Genomic DNA, 15,179 nt, shown 5'->3' on the forward strand with positions numbered 1-15,179 from the left:
GATGATGAATGGCAGATGAGTCAGTGGGAGGAGAAAATGACGGTGTCTCTCAGTCCTGTTATTTTTCTCTAAGTCTTGTCCAAACATTTCCTGGGCAGCTTTGTCATTAAAAAAATTATTTAAATAATTGGGATGTGTTTCTCTCCATCAGACTTCACATTATTTAATACCATGTTTATGTATTCAAAGAACAGATCTTATTGTTGGGCTGAGACGTAGATTTGTTCAACCAACTGTAATTTGTTGTCCACTGTGGTAGAACAATGGTTACATTACTGCCCTCGTGTGCAGAAGGAAGGGCGAGGTGTTCCTGATCAAGAGTTTAAATTCCAACCTGGTAACTGGAGAAGTTAGAAACCATTAATCAAATAAACCTGGCATAAACATAGAAAACATAGGAAAATAGGTGCAGTCGGCCATTCAGCCCTTCAAGCCATCACCTCCATTCATTATGACCATTGCTGATTATCTAAAATCAATACCCCGTTCCTGCTTTTTCCCCATATCCCTTAATTCCTTTAGCCCTAAGAGCTAAATCTAAAACAAATACTTACCAGCAATTGTGATCATGGAATAATGAAATTATGAACAAACATCCCTATGATTCTTACAGGGAAGGAAGGTTTCATCCTTGACTGATTGTAACTAGATTTTCCATTGTGGTTGACAGGTATGCAATGAATCCCCTCTGGTATAAATGTATTGAATTTAGTGAGTTTAGTTTATTGTTTAGATCTATTGTCGTGTTAATCAGTCAACTAATATACAGTGTACAGATACATGAAAGGGAATTTGAATAACGTTTAGTGCAAGCAGTAAAGCCAGTAAAGATAGTCCGAGGGTCTCCAATGAGGTAGATAGTAGCTCCAGACTGCTGTGTCGTTGTTGGTAGGATGGTTCAGTTGCATGAAAACAAGGGACAATATTGAGATTGTCATGATGCCCATATCTTGTGACCAAATAAAAATGATTGTAGTTTACAACTAGAGAAGTTAGAAGTGAAAAATTTGCTGCATTTAATTATATGAGCATTTTTTCCATGATGATGTAGTCAATAGCAATGTGTGTTTCCAGTTGACTGGCTTTAACACGATGGTGAGCCATGTATAGGCCAGACCAGTACACAGATTTTATCTCCTCCAGAATATGATTTGCAACAGTTCAGAGTGAGTTTACGTTTATTGTATGTGGATATTGTATGCACCGAGGAACAGTGAAAATCTCTTGTTGCGTGTTAATCAGTCAATGGAAAGACAATATATGATTACAATCGAGCTATCCACAGTGTACAGATAACATGGGATAAAGGGAATAATTGTGAATAACGAATTTAGTGCAAGAGTGGTCGTGTAAATTAACCATATAAAGCAATCCGATTAAAGATAAGTCACGAGGGAATCTCAAAAACTTTGAAAATGATTGCTTGGTAGATAGTAGCTCCAGAACTGAACGCTAGCTGGGTCCCGTTGTGGGTAGTTGGATGGATCCTTCACTTGGTTGCGATGATGACCCCAAAACAAGGGACATCATATTGGCTCCCAGAGATTGTCATGATGACAATGCCATATCTTGTGACCACAAAAAAAATGATTGTGCATTTTTTGGGACAACTAGAGAAGTCTTAGAAGTCCAAAAATCTTTAGGTTATCAACAGAACCTCTATTATCAGTAGTGAATTTAAGTTGGCCCGTGTGCAGTACAGTGGAAAGAATAATCGCGAAACTGCAGTTGTTACATTAAATAATGTGAGCATCCACAAGTGTCCTGAAATCCTGACGTTTACGTGTGTTACATTTTTTTGACTTTGTATGCCACCCGCTTATCCAAAGCAAAGATTATAGAGCTCCGCTATAATCATGATGTAGGTCCCTTGCATTGTATTGTGCAGTTTCCCTTGTATTGCAAACCACACTGACAATACCTGCATTTATTGTGGTGTACACTGGTTGCCCCAGATCCAGTGAAGCTGTTTAGGCTTGGGCACATTGGATGGTCCGCAGCCATGTATAGGCCAGACCAGTACAATCAGTAAATTTCCATTCGCAATTGGAATCTCCATCCATTAGTGGATCCAATTATGGTATTTGCAACAGTTCAGCAGTTTCATACTAACTGCTGCGAAGAATATGGCACTGTGCTGCAGCAGTAGACATACAAGTTTGTAGGTTATCTGGCTTCGGTAAAATTGTAAATTATACCTTGTATGTAGGATATTGCTAGTGTACGGGGTGTTCACTGGTCAGTAAGGACTCGGTGGACTGAAGGGCCTGGATCTCTAAAGTCTAAAGGATGTTTGAGCAAGTCAGCATAATTTATTTGGGAATTACAAAACTAATTATTACTGAACATTGAAGACACTGGAACGATTAAACAGAATATGTACAGATATCAAGAGTGGTCGTGTGGAATTAATAGATATAATGCAATAAGTATCTGGAGATAATGGTCACTGAGAAAGAATGAATCAAAAACAAACAAAAACTTTGAAAATGTTAATTGCTTGAATAGTAATGAATTCTCTGGAGAAATTTCCTGGAGAACAATGAACGCACAATAGCTGGGATTTTCCTCCCCAGTGCCAGTGCTGGAAGTAAGTTGGGTGGATCCTCTCCCCACTTGGTGACCGATGATTGACCCCAGTAATATGGAACCAGCTCATATTGTTTTCAGCCATCATGCAAAGATTATTGGCTGGCTCCCAGCATGTTTGATTGCCCTGTGCTGGCCCACCATTGCACCCAAAATGATAGTACTGACAATTTGCTGCCCCCTTTTTCACGGCAACTTCTTTGCAGGTTTCTTACAATTCTATAAAACAGCCGCCTATGGCCATGTTGAATCTGAGCTTGCATTTTCTCCTGGTCACTGGACCTTGTGTCCCTGCATTTTGTGGTATTTTTCAGGATAGGCAAAAAAACCAGTGTTAAAATTGTCTCTAGATTTTTCCAATCTATTCCAATGATCTTTCAGTACAGAGATTCTCCACAGACTTTACCTCTGGATTATGAGTTGAGTGAATTTAGTTGAGTTCAGTTTATTGCTGAGGTACAGTGAAAAGATTTTGTTGCATGCTAACCAGTTAGCGGAACGACAACATACGAGCCAACCACAGTGTACAGATACATTACAAAGGGAATATCTTTGATGTGAATAACGTTTAGTGCAAGATAAAGTCCAGTAAAGTCCAATTAAAGATTGTCTGAAGGTGTCCAATGAGGTGGCTAGCAGCTCAGGACTGCTCGCTAGTTATTGCTTGGATGGTTCAGTTGTTTGATAACAACTGGGAAGAAACTGTCCTTGAATCTGGACAGTAACTCCCCATATGGTCATGGTGCTTCACTGTACTTTCTGATCCCCTCATAAAAATTGATAGGTTTTTACTTGTACTTATTCAAATAAAGTGACAGGCAAGGTTATCTTCCTGCGCTCTACAGGAATAGGTGAGACCTCAAACTGGGCAACTCATTGTCATTCTTCAGAAGTGGAATTTTTGAGCTGATAATAATCTGCCACAAAGATATTCCTTTAACCTAGGTGGTAACTGTGGAACTCAGCAATTGGCACTGATATCTATGTTCACATCTCATGCAAACTATCAGCATGGAGCCTATGATTTTGTGTCCATTCTCCAAGCTTATTGTTTTTAAGAGCTTCATCCTGGAAAGAGTGTATGCACCAATGTAAAATAAAAGACATTGGTGTGTAGGGAGGAACTGCAGGTGCTGGTTTACACCAAAGATAGGCTCAAAATGCTAGAGTAACTCAGCGCGACAGGCAGCATCTCTGGAGAGAAGAAAAGGATGATGTTTTGGGTCTAGACCCTTCTTCAGACTGAGAGTTAGGGGAGAGGGACAATTACATTGTTGTTCCTGCCTCTGTTGAAAGGCCTGCCTGTATACAAATGCACTAAAGACAAAATCCTCATCCTTCTTTTCAAGCCTCCTGGTGGCTTCAATATTCTCAACTTCAATAAACTCCATCAGCCCCATGATGTTACATTCCCTGTTTAACATTCCCCCTTTTCATCTATTCATCATTGGTCACTATATCCTTTCATCTTGCCAACTCTCTCTTCTCTCTTAAGACATCCTTAAAACCTACTACCTAAAGCATCTTTTGGTTATCTATCTATCTATCTATCTATCTATCTATCTATCTATCTATCTATCTATCTATCTATCTATCTATCTATCTATCTATCTATCTATCTATCTATCTATCTATCTATCTATCTATCTATCTACCTATCTATCTATCTATCTATCTATCTATCTATCTATCCCTGTAACTTGCTCCTCATACGCCTCTCAAGCACATCCACCACAGAGCCCACTCTCTCCTCACCCCCCCGCTTGTCCAACTTCTTGCTGTTTTTAGCACTGACGTTGTTACCTCAGCATACAACAGAGTAGAAAATGACACTTATAACCACAGTATAGTAAAACAAGTACAGCATGTCATTGCGCACATTGAAGGGTCTGAGCCTTCTGAGGAAAAAGAGTCTGCTCTGTCCTTTTTTGTAGAGGGCATCGGTGTTGACTGACCAGTCCAGTTTGTTATCAAGGTGCACTCCCAGATATTTATATGTCTGCACCACCTCAATGTCCACCCCTACAGTGTTAACTGGCTGAAGGGGGAGCGTGGACCTGCCAAAGTCTCTTTGGTCTTGGTTGTATGCAGGATGAGACACAGACACAGAAAGCACTGGTCAAGTCCCTGTATTCCTCCTCATATCCGTTCCTTACACATGCCACAATTGCTGTGTCGTCTGAATATTTCTATACGTGGCACGTGTCAGATGTATATTTCAAGTCTGCAGTATATAGGGTGAAGAGGAACAGGGCCAAAACCGTTCCCTGCGGGGCTCCAACATTGTACAACACTGTCCCGGAAACACAGTTAACAAACTGTGGTCGACCCATCAGGTAGTTGTATATCCAGGAGATAGAGGTAGAGTCCACCCCCATCTTCTCAAGCTTGTCTTTCAAAATCAGGGGTTGGATGGTGTTGAAAGCACTTGAAAAGTCGAAGAACATAATCCTCACGTAGCCACCTGGTTCGTCCAAAAAGGAGTAAATCTGGTGCAGCATGTATAAGATTGCGTCATCCACCCCAATGTTCTCCTGGTACGCAAACTGTAGTGGGCCGAGTGCGTGCTGGCGTGTGGTCTCAGGAGACAATTAAGTAGCCGCTCCATTGTCTTCATGATACGAGATGTAAGGGCCACCAGGTCTGTAGTCGTTGATCTTAGGTCGGCCGCACTCATGGTTGTTGGGAAGAAGATATCCTTGAACCTGGTGGTCATGATTTTCAGATTCCTGTACCTCTCCCTATGGTAGAGGCCAAGTGACCTGCTAAAGACCCGCATCCAGAACAGGAGGTTTAATGACCTTGCAAACCGTCCAGGACATTTTCTTCATCTCCATTACCCTCAAATCACCACTTGCCTTGCATTCTGTTAATTGCAGGGCAATCCTAATCTACCTAGGAGCATTTTCTATCAAGCAGGACATTTATCAAGCAGGGACTTCTATCAAGCAGGGACATTTTCTATCAGCAACATTTTCTATCAAGCAATAACATTCAGACATCTTACCACGCACTCACTCTTAACACGGTTGCTAACTAAAGCCTATTTCTTCCACAAAATGCCAACTATTTCACCAAGGCCAGTACATCATCCAATAATAATGGAACACATTCACAAAGACATACATCCCCTCCCTTGTCCAAAAATATGGCCTACAATTCAAGGCATTAAGAGCACTGAGGCAGGGAACAAGCACAGCAGACCAGTGGTTACCCTAGCAATTACTGAACTGCAGCTTCAGAGGCAGTAGCCACAGGATCCCCTAACAGCACATTAAATGGCAGCGTGTTAAGAACTCATCTTCCTGCTCACTTTCCACTCCTCTCTCACCCCATAGTCTCTCTCTTGCACAATCTTGCACCTCCTCTCCAAATTTGTCCCATTAGCCAAGCCTTGACCCTTTCTCACTTCATGCGGCAAAGATATCCCAGCTGACCAAGATGAGTCGCTTGAACGGCTATGAAGCAAACTGATAGAGATCATTTCACAATTTCATCTGACATCTGTAGCCACTGGATCAGATGATGACTCTTCCTATGATTTAAATGATATCTTTGTGCCAGTTTTGTCCATGAAACTGAGGAACTCAGAAAGGGAAATGTACAAAGGTAATTAATGCTCAGTATTATTGTCCTTAGATAGATAGCAATATGGAACCGTTGTGGAAAGAAGTTGGTCTCATAAATGCTTTACGCAGTACAATAATTCGCTAAGAATCAAAAATCAATAGAGTTTTTAATTGTCATATGTACCACCAATGGAACAATAACATTCTTACTTTCAAATTAGCAGCATAACAGGCCTGTGAATACGATACACATGTAATAAAAAAACATAAACTGCTGGGGTAAATCAGCAGGTCAAGCGGCATCTGTGGAGAACATGTGAGGATCAGTGAGTTTCGAGCAGACGAGAGGGAGTCTGTCACTGAGTTGGTTCTCCAGAAGTTGATGATATTCCACTCAATGCTCTTCACTGTAAACAACCGTAGAGCTCAGCATCCTGGGCAGCAAATTGTTATTTTTGATAATGCTGTCAGTCATAATTGAACAGTTGCTTATTTTAGTTTAGTTTTGAGATACAATGTGGAAACTAGCCCTTCGGTCCACTGAGTCCGTGTCGACTACCGATCCACATATACTAGCATTATCCTGCACACTAGGGACAATATACAATCTTTACCGAAGCCAATTAACCTACAAACCTATATGTCTTTAAAGTATGGGAGGATACCAGAACACCCAGAGAAAACACACTTGGTCCTGGGGAGAACATACAAACTCTGTATAGACAGCATCCGTAGTCGGGATTGAACCCAGTTCTCTGGTGCTGTAATTCTACCGCTGCACCACCGTGCCGCATGGCTGATGCCTTCTGAAACCACAAGATTTTTTTTCAAATGCTAAAAAGCAGGTTAGGGATCGCAGGGAAGGAAAGTGGAGTAGAAATGTGTGAAGCTGGAAGATGTATTTTCATTTGGTTAAAAACAAAATAAATAAAATTTAACTTTATACAAGGGTCATACAAATAAAGCACAAATTATATTTCTAATACAGCCTCTCTGACTGGAGTTTTGATTTTGTTATTTTAATGATCAGTCCCCTTGTTTATAAAACCCTACTCATGCAGTTAGTAATTACTGAGTTAACGATATATAACTTAATATAGTCTGACTGAATTGAAGATAAGAAGCCTGTGTGTATTCCATTTGCTTCTTGCTTGGAAGGTAAAATCCTTTATCTTATCTTCATCTCCACACAACAACTAGGCTCTCTCCAATTCAGCCCTAATCTCCTTAGTAAATAATACTGATATTTTTCACCACAACCAAAAGGGGCCTGCCAGATCCCTATGATAACACCTCTCATTTACAAACCATTCTCTGTCAGACTTGGGGTGATTTCTGTTAATCTCTCCAACTCATCAGAAAGGAGATTTTTATTTAATATTTTCCTGACAGGTTTGTCATTGCCAAATAGAAAGAGAAAAAAAATGCAATCCCCTTTAACACTCACAATTTCTTTCAGAAGATAACCCATGAGAAATGGAGGATATCTGTTCAATTAGACTGCAGTTCCACAGGAACGGGAAAGAAAATGTGTCCCTGGTTTGTATACATTTATTGACAGATATACTTCCAATTACAGCACAAAAATCTGTCTGCTTGCAGATGAACTGCTTAAAATGCATAGCCATCATGAGGCAAGTACCTTGTGTGCCGGTTTGAGTTTATATTATGTTCAGAAACACTAAATCCTTGCAAACTAACAATTGATTGAAGAATCCTAGCAAACTAACAAATAGAAGATAGAAGATATAAGATAGAAGATAGAATGGTACGGCACAAGAACAGGCCCTTTGGCCCACAATGTCTGTGCTGAACATGATGCCATGACCATCACTTATCTACCTGCACATAACTCATATCCTTCCACCCCCTGCCCAACCAAAAGTCTTTTAAATGACACTAACATCTATTTCATGCAGGTACAGTAGGCAGTGAAGAAAGCAATGGCATGTTGGCCTTCCTACTGCAGTTGTACCCTGGTGAGACCATATCTGGAGTATTGTGCGCAATTTTGGTCTCCTAATTTGAGGAAGGACGTTCTTGCTATTGAGGGACTGCAACGATGTTTCACCAGGTTAATTCCTGTTAATGTTAACTATCTTTCGTTCTAGTTAATTGGGCACTGTAGAACCTCTATATTTCTCTACAGAAGCTGGCTCTTCCAAATCCAGGCTTATTTTAAAAGTTGTGCATGTGTACTGACATGTATATGTCACATGCATGCTCAAAACATCATCACAACATTGTCTGTTGCTCAGTTCTGAATATCTGGAACCCTCCCATCCTCCCATCCTCCCAACTAGGAATGACCACAAAATTAAGAACAGAAAAATTATTATAATTTTCTAGCTTACATAAAGTAAAGTTAGTAAACAACTGTCTGAGAACTTAGAATTAGATTCTTAGAAACAATGTTTTCTTATTGTGTAAGTTTATCACAAATAAATGACAAACAGTATACTTCTACACTTACATGTATGTATTTTATCATCAATGACTAGGATGTTCTTGTTCTTCTGTGACAAGCTTCTCAAAGCGAGGTTCATTTTCCTGCTCCAAAGCAACTGCATTACCGAATCAACATACTGAAGTGAGTTCTGTTTTTTTTATTTTGGTTCTACCAAGGTCGAAAATCTTGGTAAGTAGCAGTTGCCTAAAAACGAGGCTCAAATCGCCTTAATGTAGTGAGAATTCATGTTGCTTGATGCAAATAAGTGCTGGTAGATTGAAGTACAGTAAATACATATAGAATTCTAGATCAAGCAGAAAAAGTAGCTAAATTGGCAACACAAAGTAAAGTTATAGTTCAACAGTTGCCTCTGGCGATCCTCCAGTGGTGCCATTTATAAATGTATGATCACACTACCTTGTCTGGTCTTCCCTAAAAGGTTATATTACAGTGCATTTGGGAAATATCCTGCTACTTTGAAATTAGAAAACCATAGGTAGAGAGAAAAAAACATATCAAATTTCCAGCTCCACTGCCATTAAAACCAATAAGAGCTTACTAACCACTTTAATGGCAATGCCTTTTTTAAGTATAGAAAAATATATAAATATCTGAATAAATTAAGTCATTCACCCTTCATTCACCCCTCTAATTTCATTCACCCCAAAATCATTTCATTCGCCCTAGGGTGAACCAGATTCAATCCTGATTACCGAGTTTGTACGTTCTTCCTGTGACCACGTGGGTTTTCACAAGGTGCTCATATTTCCTCCCACATCCCAAAGAAATGCAGATTTGTAGGTTAATTGGCTTCAGTAAAATTATAAAATTATAAAATTGTTCCCTAGTGTGTAGCATACCAGTGATCATTGATCGGTGCAGACTCAGTGCCGAAGGCCTGTTTCTATGCTGTATCCCTGTGCCGTAACTAAACAAAACTAAACATAGCTAAATATTTGTGGTTTATATATCAACATCAAACAATTTGAACAGTTGGATACTAGATTGTTGGCATAGACAGGATGAGTAAATGGGGCTGTTTCAATGTATCTCAAAATATTCTGCATAAGATAATTTTAATTTTAATTATGAATCCTACTTTATTACAGCGACCTCTTAACCAGAAAAAACATGGTACAGCTTAGCTGGTGTGTCATCTGCTTCTGATCTCACTATAGATCGGAATCGTTTATTAATTCATACAGTAAATTGTAATTTGAAACTGCTTGTAAGTACTAACAGATAAGGCAATTAGGACATTATTTATACATACTGCACACTCCCTATGATGTTAAATGCATTTGCTTTCACTGCAATAAAACATTAATAGAGAGGGGACAAAAGCAAAGATGGTAAAAGTATTCAAGACCACCGTGGCCTTGAAAGAAATCACAAATCTAATGTCATAAATGATAATTTTTTGATTCTCATAAAGGCTGAGACAGATACAAGTGGGTTTCATAGAATGTTAAAAAAATGTTATTATTTAAATGCCAGCTTTGAAGGAAGAAAAAAAATATTAAGTTGAGGATCCTTTATTCCTCAACAATATGACTTAAAAACATACACCCAACATGAATATTTAATTAGGCTTTGCTTCACAGTAGACCCAGTTTAGCCCTCTGACCCTAATTAGACATACTATTGAATTACTCTCGTAGCTCCAACAGTGTGACAAGACTGAATGCGCTCATGAAAATAGCTATGAAGCTCTATAACAATGCCATAGTGAACAGTTGGGAGATGACTGACAATTTCTGGGCGAGCACCCCTAATTTATAAGCTTTCATTTTCTCCATGAATGAATTTCATTATGGCCAGAGATCTCTCTTGGATGGATGCATCATGTTCGAATGTTTTCTTGCAATTCAACTACTCAGATGTGCCGTCAGCCGAAAATAAAATGCAACTTTGCTCACGGAGCCTCTTTGCTAAATAGTTTGTTCATAGTGTTTGGGGGGAAGGGCAGGGATGTACAATAAAGGCAGGAGGTGATAATGGTAATATTTTAACCCTTACTAGAACTGAGCTTTTATTAAATATGTCTTTTTTAAATGATTTGATATATTACCTCAGACATATTTATCTATCATTCATACATTTTGTGAGAATATCTTAAACAGAATTGTCCAATGATCGGGAGAAATGAGTTCCAATCCGTCAGAGCAGCTGAGGGAATTTAAGTTCAATTAACCACATAAAACACGGGGCAGCAGGGTGGCGCTGCAGTAGAGCTGCTGCCTTACAGTGCTAGAGACCCGGGTTCGATCCTGACCACGGGTGCTTGCCTGTACGGAGTTTGTACGTTCTTCACGTGACCTGCGCGGGTTTATCCGGGTGCTCCGGTTTCCTCCCACACGCCAAAGAAATACAGGTTTGAGGGTTAATTGGCTTTGGTAAAATTGTAAATTGGCCCTAGTGTGTAGGATAGTGCTAGTGTACGGGGATCGCTGGTTGACGTGGACTCGGTGGGCCGAAGGGCCTGTTTCCCCGCTGTGTCTCTAAACTCAACTAAACTAGTGTCAATAATGGTTAGCTTGAAACAGGGTTTACGGTTCACTAATGTTGGCTAGGGAAAGAATTCTACTGTTGTTATCCAGTCTTTGCAGCCTCGCGACCTTGTTGTGATTGCACATTTACAGCAATATGACTAATGTTTAGCTGCCCTCTGAAACAAACAGCTAGATTAATGCTGCCTGTGCCAGCAACACCCACAAATTGGAAGAAATTTGATGCAAAAGAATATAGAATAAATCTTTAAAACTGATAACAGTTGCCAGGTAGACGGAGTATTGCATGTACAGTGGCAATGGAATTTAAAAAGGTTTAGTTTAGAGATACAGCCTGGGACCAGACCCTTCGGCCCACCGAGTCCGTGCCGTTCCAACAATCACTCCGTACACTAACACTATCTTACAAACTAGGGACAATTTACAATTTTACCCAGGCCAATTCATCTACAAACCTGTACATCTTTGGAATTTGTGGGAGGAAACCGGAGCACCCGGAGAAACCCATGCGGTCATAGGGAGGACGTACAAACTCCGTTCAGACACCATCCATAGTCAGGATCGAACCGGGTCTCCGGCGGTGCGAGGCAGCAACTCTACTGCTGCGCCACTGTGCCGCCCTTGGTATTGCCAGTATGCATTCTCTTAGCATGTACCCGGGTCCTCCTCATCAAGTGAGCAAAGATCCTCGTGTCCTTCATTTAAGCTTGTTGCACAACTGAGTGATGTAAAATTGCCATGTGGCAGCACAATGCAGGGACTGAACAACAAGGCTGCAGACTGATCTAAATGTTTGCCTGAGTCCCAATTGTGTGCCTGATGTGCTGCAGAGTTAGGGCGATGGTAAACTATTATGTGCATCGATGGGTCATGAATTGATTGGAGACATATCACTTGTTGCAACATATAAGGGATCTGAGGCAATGAAATTATGAGCTGATATGACGCACTAACCTAGACAATCTTGATGCTAGAGACGGATGGGCTCTTTGTCCTTTAGATGCTCTGGGAGCCCTCACTCCCGAGAAGCTCTTGTGTTGCTCATTGTGTTGCTCCTTGTGTTGCTCCTCGTGGTTTCCTAATCCTGCTGCTGCTTCCATTGCTTCTATTTTTGCTGCCAAACTGATTTAGAAAGCATGACAGCCATCATAACATGTCCGCGACTGAACAAATAATCTAGAACCTTGCAACAATGATAGAGAAACATGAGATAAAATATTACCTTGCTGTTGGGGAATTTAATTTCAATTCAATTATTTAGCATTAGTTAAAAACAACGGTATTGCAGTATAAGCCCAGCTGGTTTAGTGAAGGAAAGGAAATTTGCTATCCTTACTGACCTGGATACAATGAACTGCAGATGCTGGGTTACATGAATGGCCACAAAGTGCTGGACTAGCTAAGTGGGTCAGGCAGCATCTTTAGAGAACACAAATAGGTGATGTTTCGAGTCTAGACTGAAGTCTGAAGAAGGGTCCCGAGCCAAAATGTCTTCAATTCATGTTCTCGAGAGATGCTGCTTGACCTGCTGAGTTACTGCAAAACTATGTACCTTTACTGACCTGTTATGCAATTAAAAATGGAAAATGCTGGGACTGTTCAGTCCACCACTCTCTGCAGCTTCTTGCAACCATTCAGGATATTTTCTTCAGTACATTTGTGGAAGTTTGTTACTGTGTTCGGTGGAATGCCAAACCACTTTAACCTCTGTGAAAGTAGAAGCACTGCCATGCCTTCTTCGTGATTGTAGCTATATGTTGCGCCCAGGATAGATCATCCAAGATGTAAATGGCCAGGAATTTTGAAGCTGCTATTTCTCTCCACTTCCGACCTACCAACGATATCTGGTGATAGACACAAAATGCTGGAGTAACTCAGTGGGAGCATTTCTGGAGAGAAGAAATAGGTAACGTTTCGGGTCGAGAGCCTTCTTTAGATTGAAAAGTTACGGGAAAGGGAAATGAGAGATTTCGACCCGAAATGTCACCCATTCCTTCTCTCCAGAAATGCTGCACTAAAACAAAATTAAACAGAATTTTTCCAAATATCTCTCCTATCTGTGACAAATGTCAATATCTAGAAGCTAATTTAACTCATACTTTTGTAAACTGTACAAAAATTAAAATTTCTGAATGGATATTTTTAAAATTATTTCTGAAGTTGTTAATATCCATTTGGATCCTGATCCAAAACTAATAATATTAAGAATATCAGAACAAAGCTTAAAACTTACAATAAACCAAAGAAATTTCCTTGATTATAGTATAATAATTGGGAAAAAATTAATATTAACATTTTGGAAAAAAAACAACAACATACAGGGGAATTACAGACCAGTTAGCCTAACTTCGGTGGTGGGAAAGATGCTGGAGTCAATTATTAAAGAGGTAATAATGGAGCATTTGGATAGCAGTTAAAGGATTAGTCCAAGTCAACATGGATTTTTGAAAGGGAAATCATGCTTGACTAATCTTCTGGAATTTTTTTAGGACGTGACAGGTAAAATGGATGAAGGGGTGCCAGTGGATGTAGTGTATCTAGACTTTCAGAAAGCCTTTGATAAGGTCCCGCACGGGAGACTGGTGACTAAATTTAGAGCACATGGTATTGGGGGTAGGGTGCTGACATGGATAGAAAATTGGTTGGCAGACCGGAAGCAAAGAGTAGGAGTAAACGGGTCCTTTCCAGAATGGCAGGCAGTGGCGAGTGGAGTGCCGCAAGGCTTGGTGTTGGGGCCGCAACTGTTTACCATATATATTAATGATTTGGAAGAGGGAATTAGGAGCAACACTAGCAAGTTTGTGGATGACACAAAGCTGGGTGTCAGTGTGAACTGTGAAGAGGATGTTAGGAGGTTGCAGGGTGACTTGCACAGGTTGGGTGAGTGGGCAGATGCGTGGCAGATGCAGTATAATATAGATAAAAGTGAGGTTATCCACTTTGGTGGCAAAAACAAGGGGGCAGATTATTATCTCAATGGGGTTAGGTTAGGTAAGGGGGAGGTGCAGCAAGACTTGGGCGTCCTTGTACACCGGTCACTGAAAGGTGGCTTGCAGGTACAGTAGGCAGTGAAGAAAGCTAATGGAATGTTGGCCTTCATAACAAGAGGATTTCAGTATAGGAGTAAAGAGGTTCTTCTGTAGTTGTATAGGGCTCTGGGGAGACCATATCTGGGGTATTGTGTACAGTTTTGAACTCCTAATTTGAGGAAGGACATCCTTGTGGTTAAGGCAATGCAGCGTAGGTTCACGAGATTGATCCCTGGGATGGCGGGACTGTCATATGAGGAAAGATTGAAAAGATTAGGCTTGTATTCACTGGAGTTTAGAAGAATGTGGGGGCATCTTATAGAAACATATAAAATTATAAAAGGACTGGACAAGCTAGATGCAGGAAAAATGTTCCCAATGTTGAGCGAGTCCAGAACCAGGGGCGACAGTCTTAGAATAAAGGGGAGGTAATTTAAGACTGAGGTGAGAAAAAACGTTTTCACCCAGAGAGTTGTGAATTTATGGAATTCCCTGCCACAGAGGGCAGTGGAGGCCAAGTCACTGGATGGATTTAAGAGTGAGTTAGATAGAGCTCTAGAGGCTAGTGGAGTTAAGGGATATGGGGAGAAGGAAAGCACGAGTTATTGATAGGGGACGATCAGTCATGATCACAATTTATGATGGTGCGGGCTCGATGGGCTGAATGGCCTCCTCCTGCAAACTATTTTCTCTGTTTCTATGTTTCTATGTAATCCCCACAATTAAAATGTGGATTACGGAAATGTCTGAGACCTTACATTTGGAAAAAATTAGACTTGTCTTACTTGACAAATCAGAATTATTTGGTAGAATATGGTCTCCATTTATTGATTTTCTGAAAGGGTAAATTGGTTCAGCACGGAAGCTTGACTGAAACTTGAATCCAGGATTGGATGAATAATTACACTTTATAATCTACACACCTAACTCCAAAATTGTGTTATTGGTAATTTATTTTATTTTTTTTATTTTTTCTCCCTTCTTTCTATAGCTCTATCTTTCAAAAAATCTATTAAAAAATGAACAGAAACTG

This window comes from Leucoraja erinacea, chromosome 8 (assembly GCF_028641065.1).
Source record: "Leucoraja erinacea ecotype New England chromosome 8, Leri_hhj_1, whole genome shotgun sequence".
NCBI classification, from domain to species: domain Eukaryota; kingdom Metazoa; phylum Chordata; class Chondrichthyes; order Rajiformes; family Rajidae; genus Leucoraja; species Leucoraja erinaceus.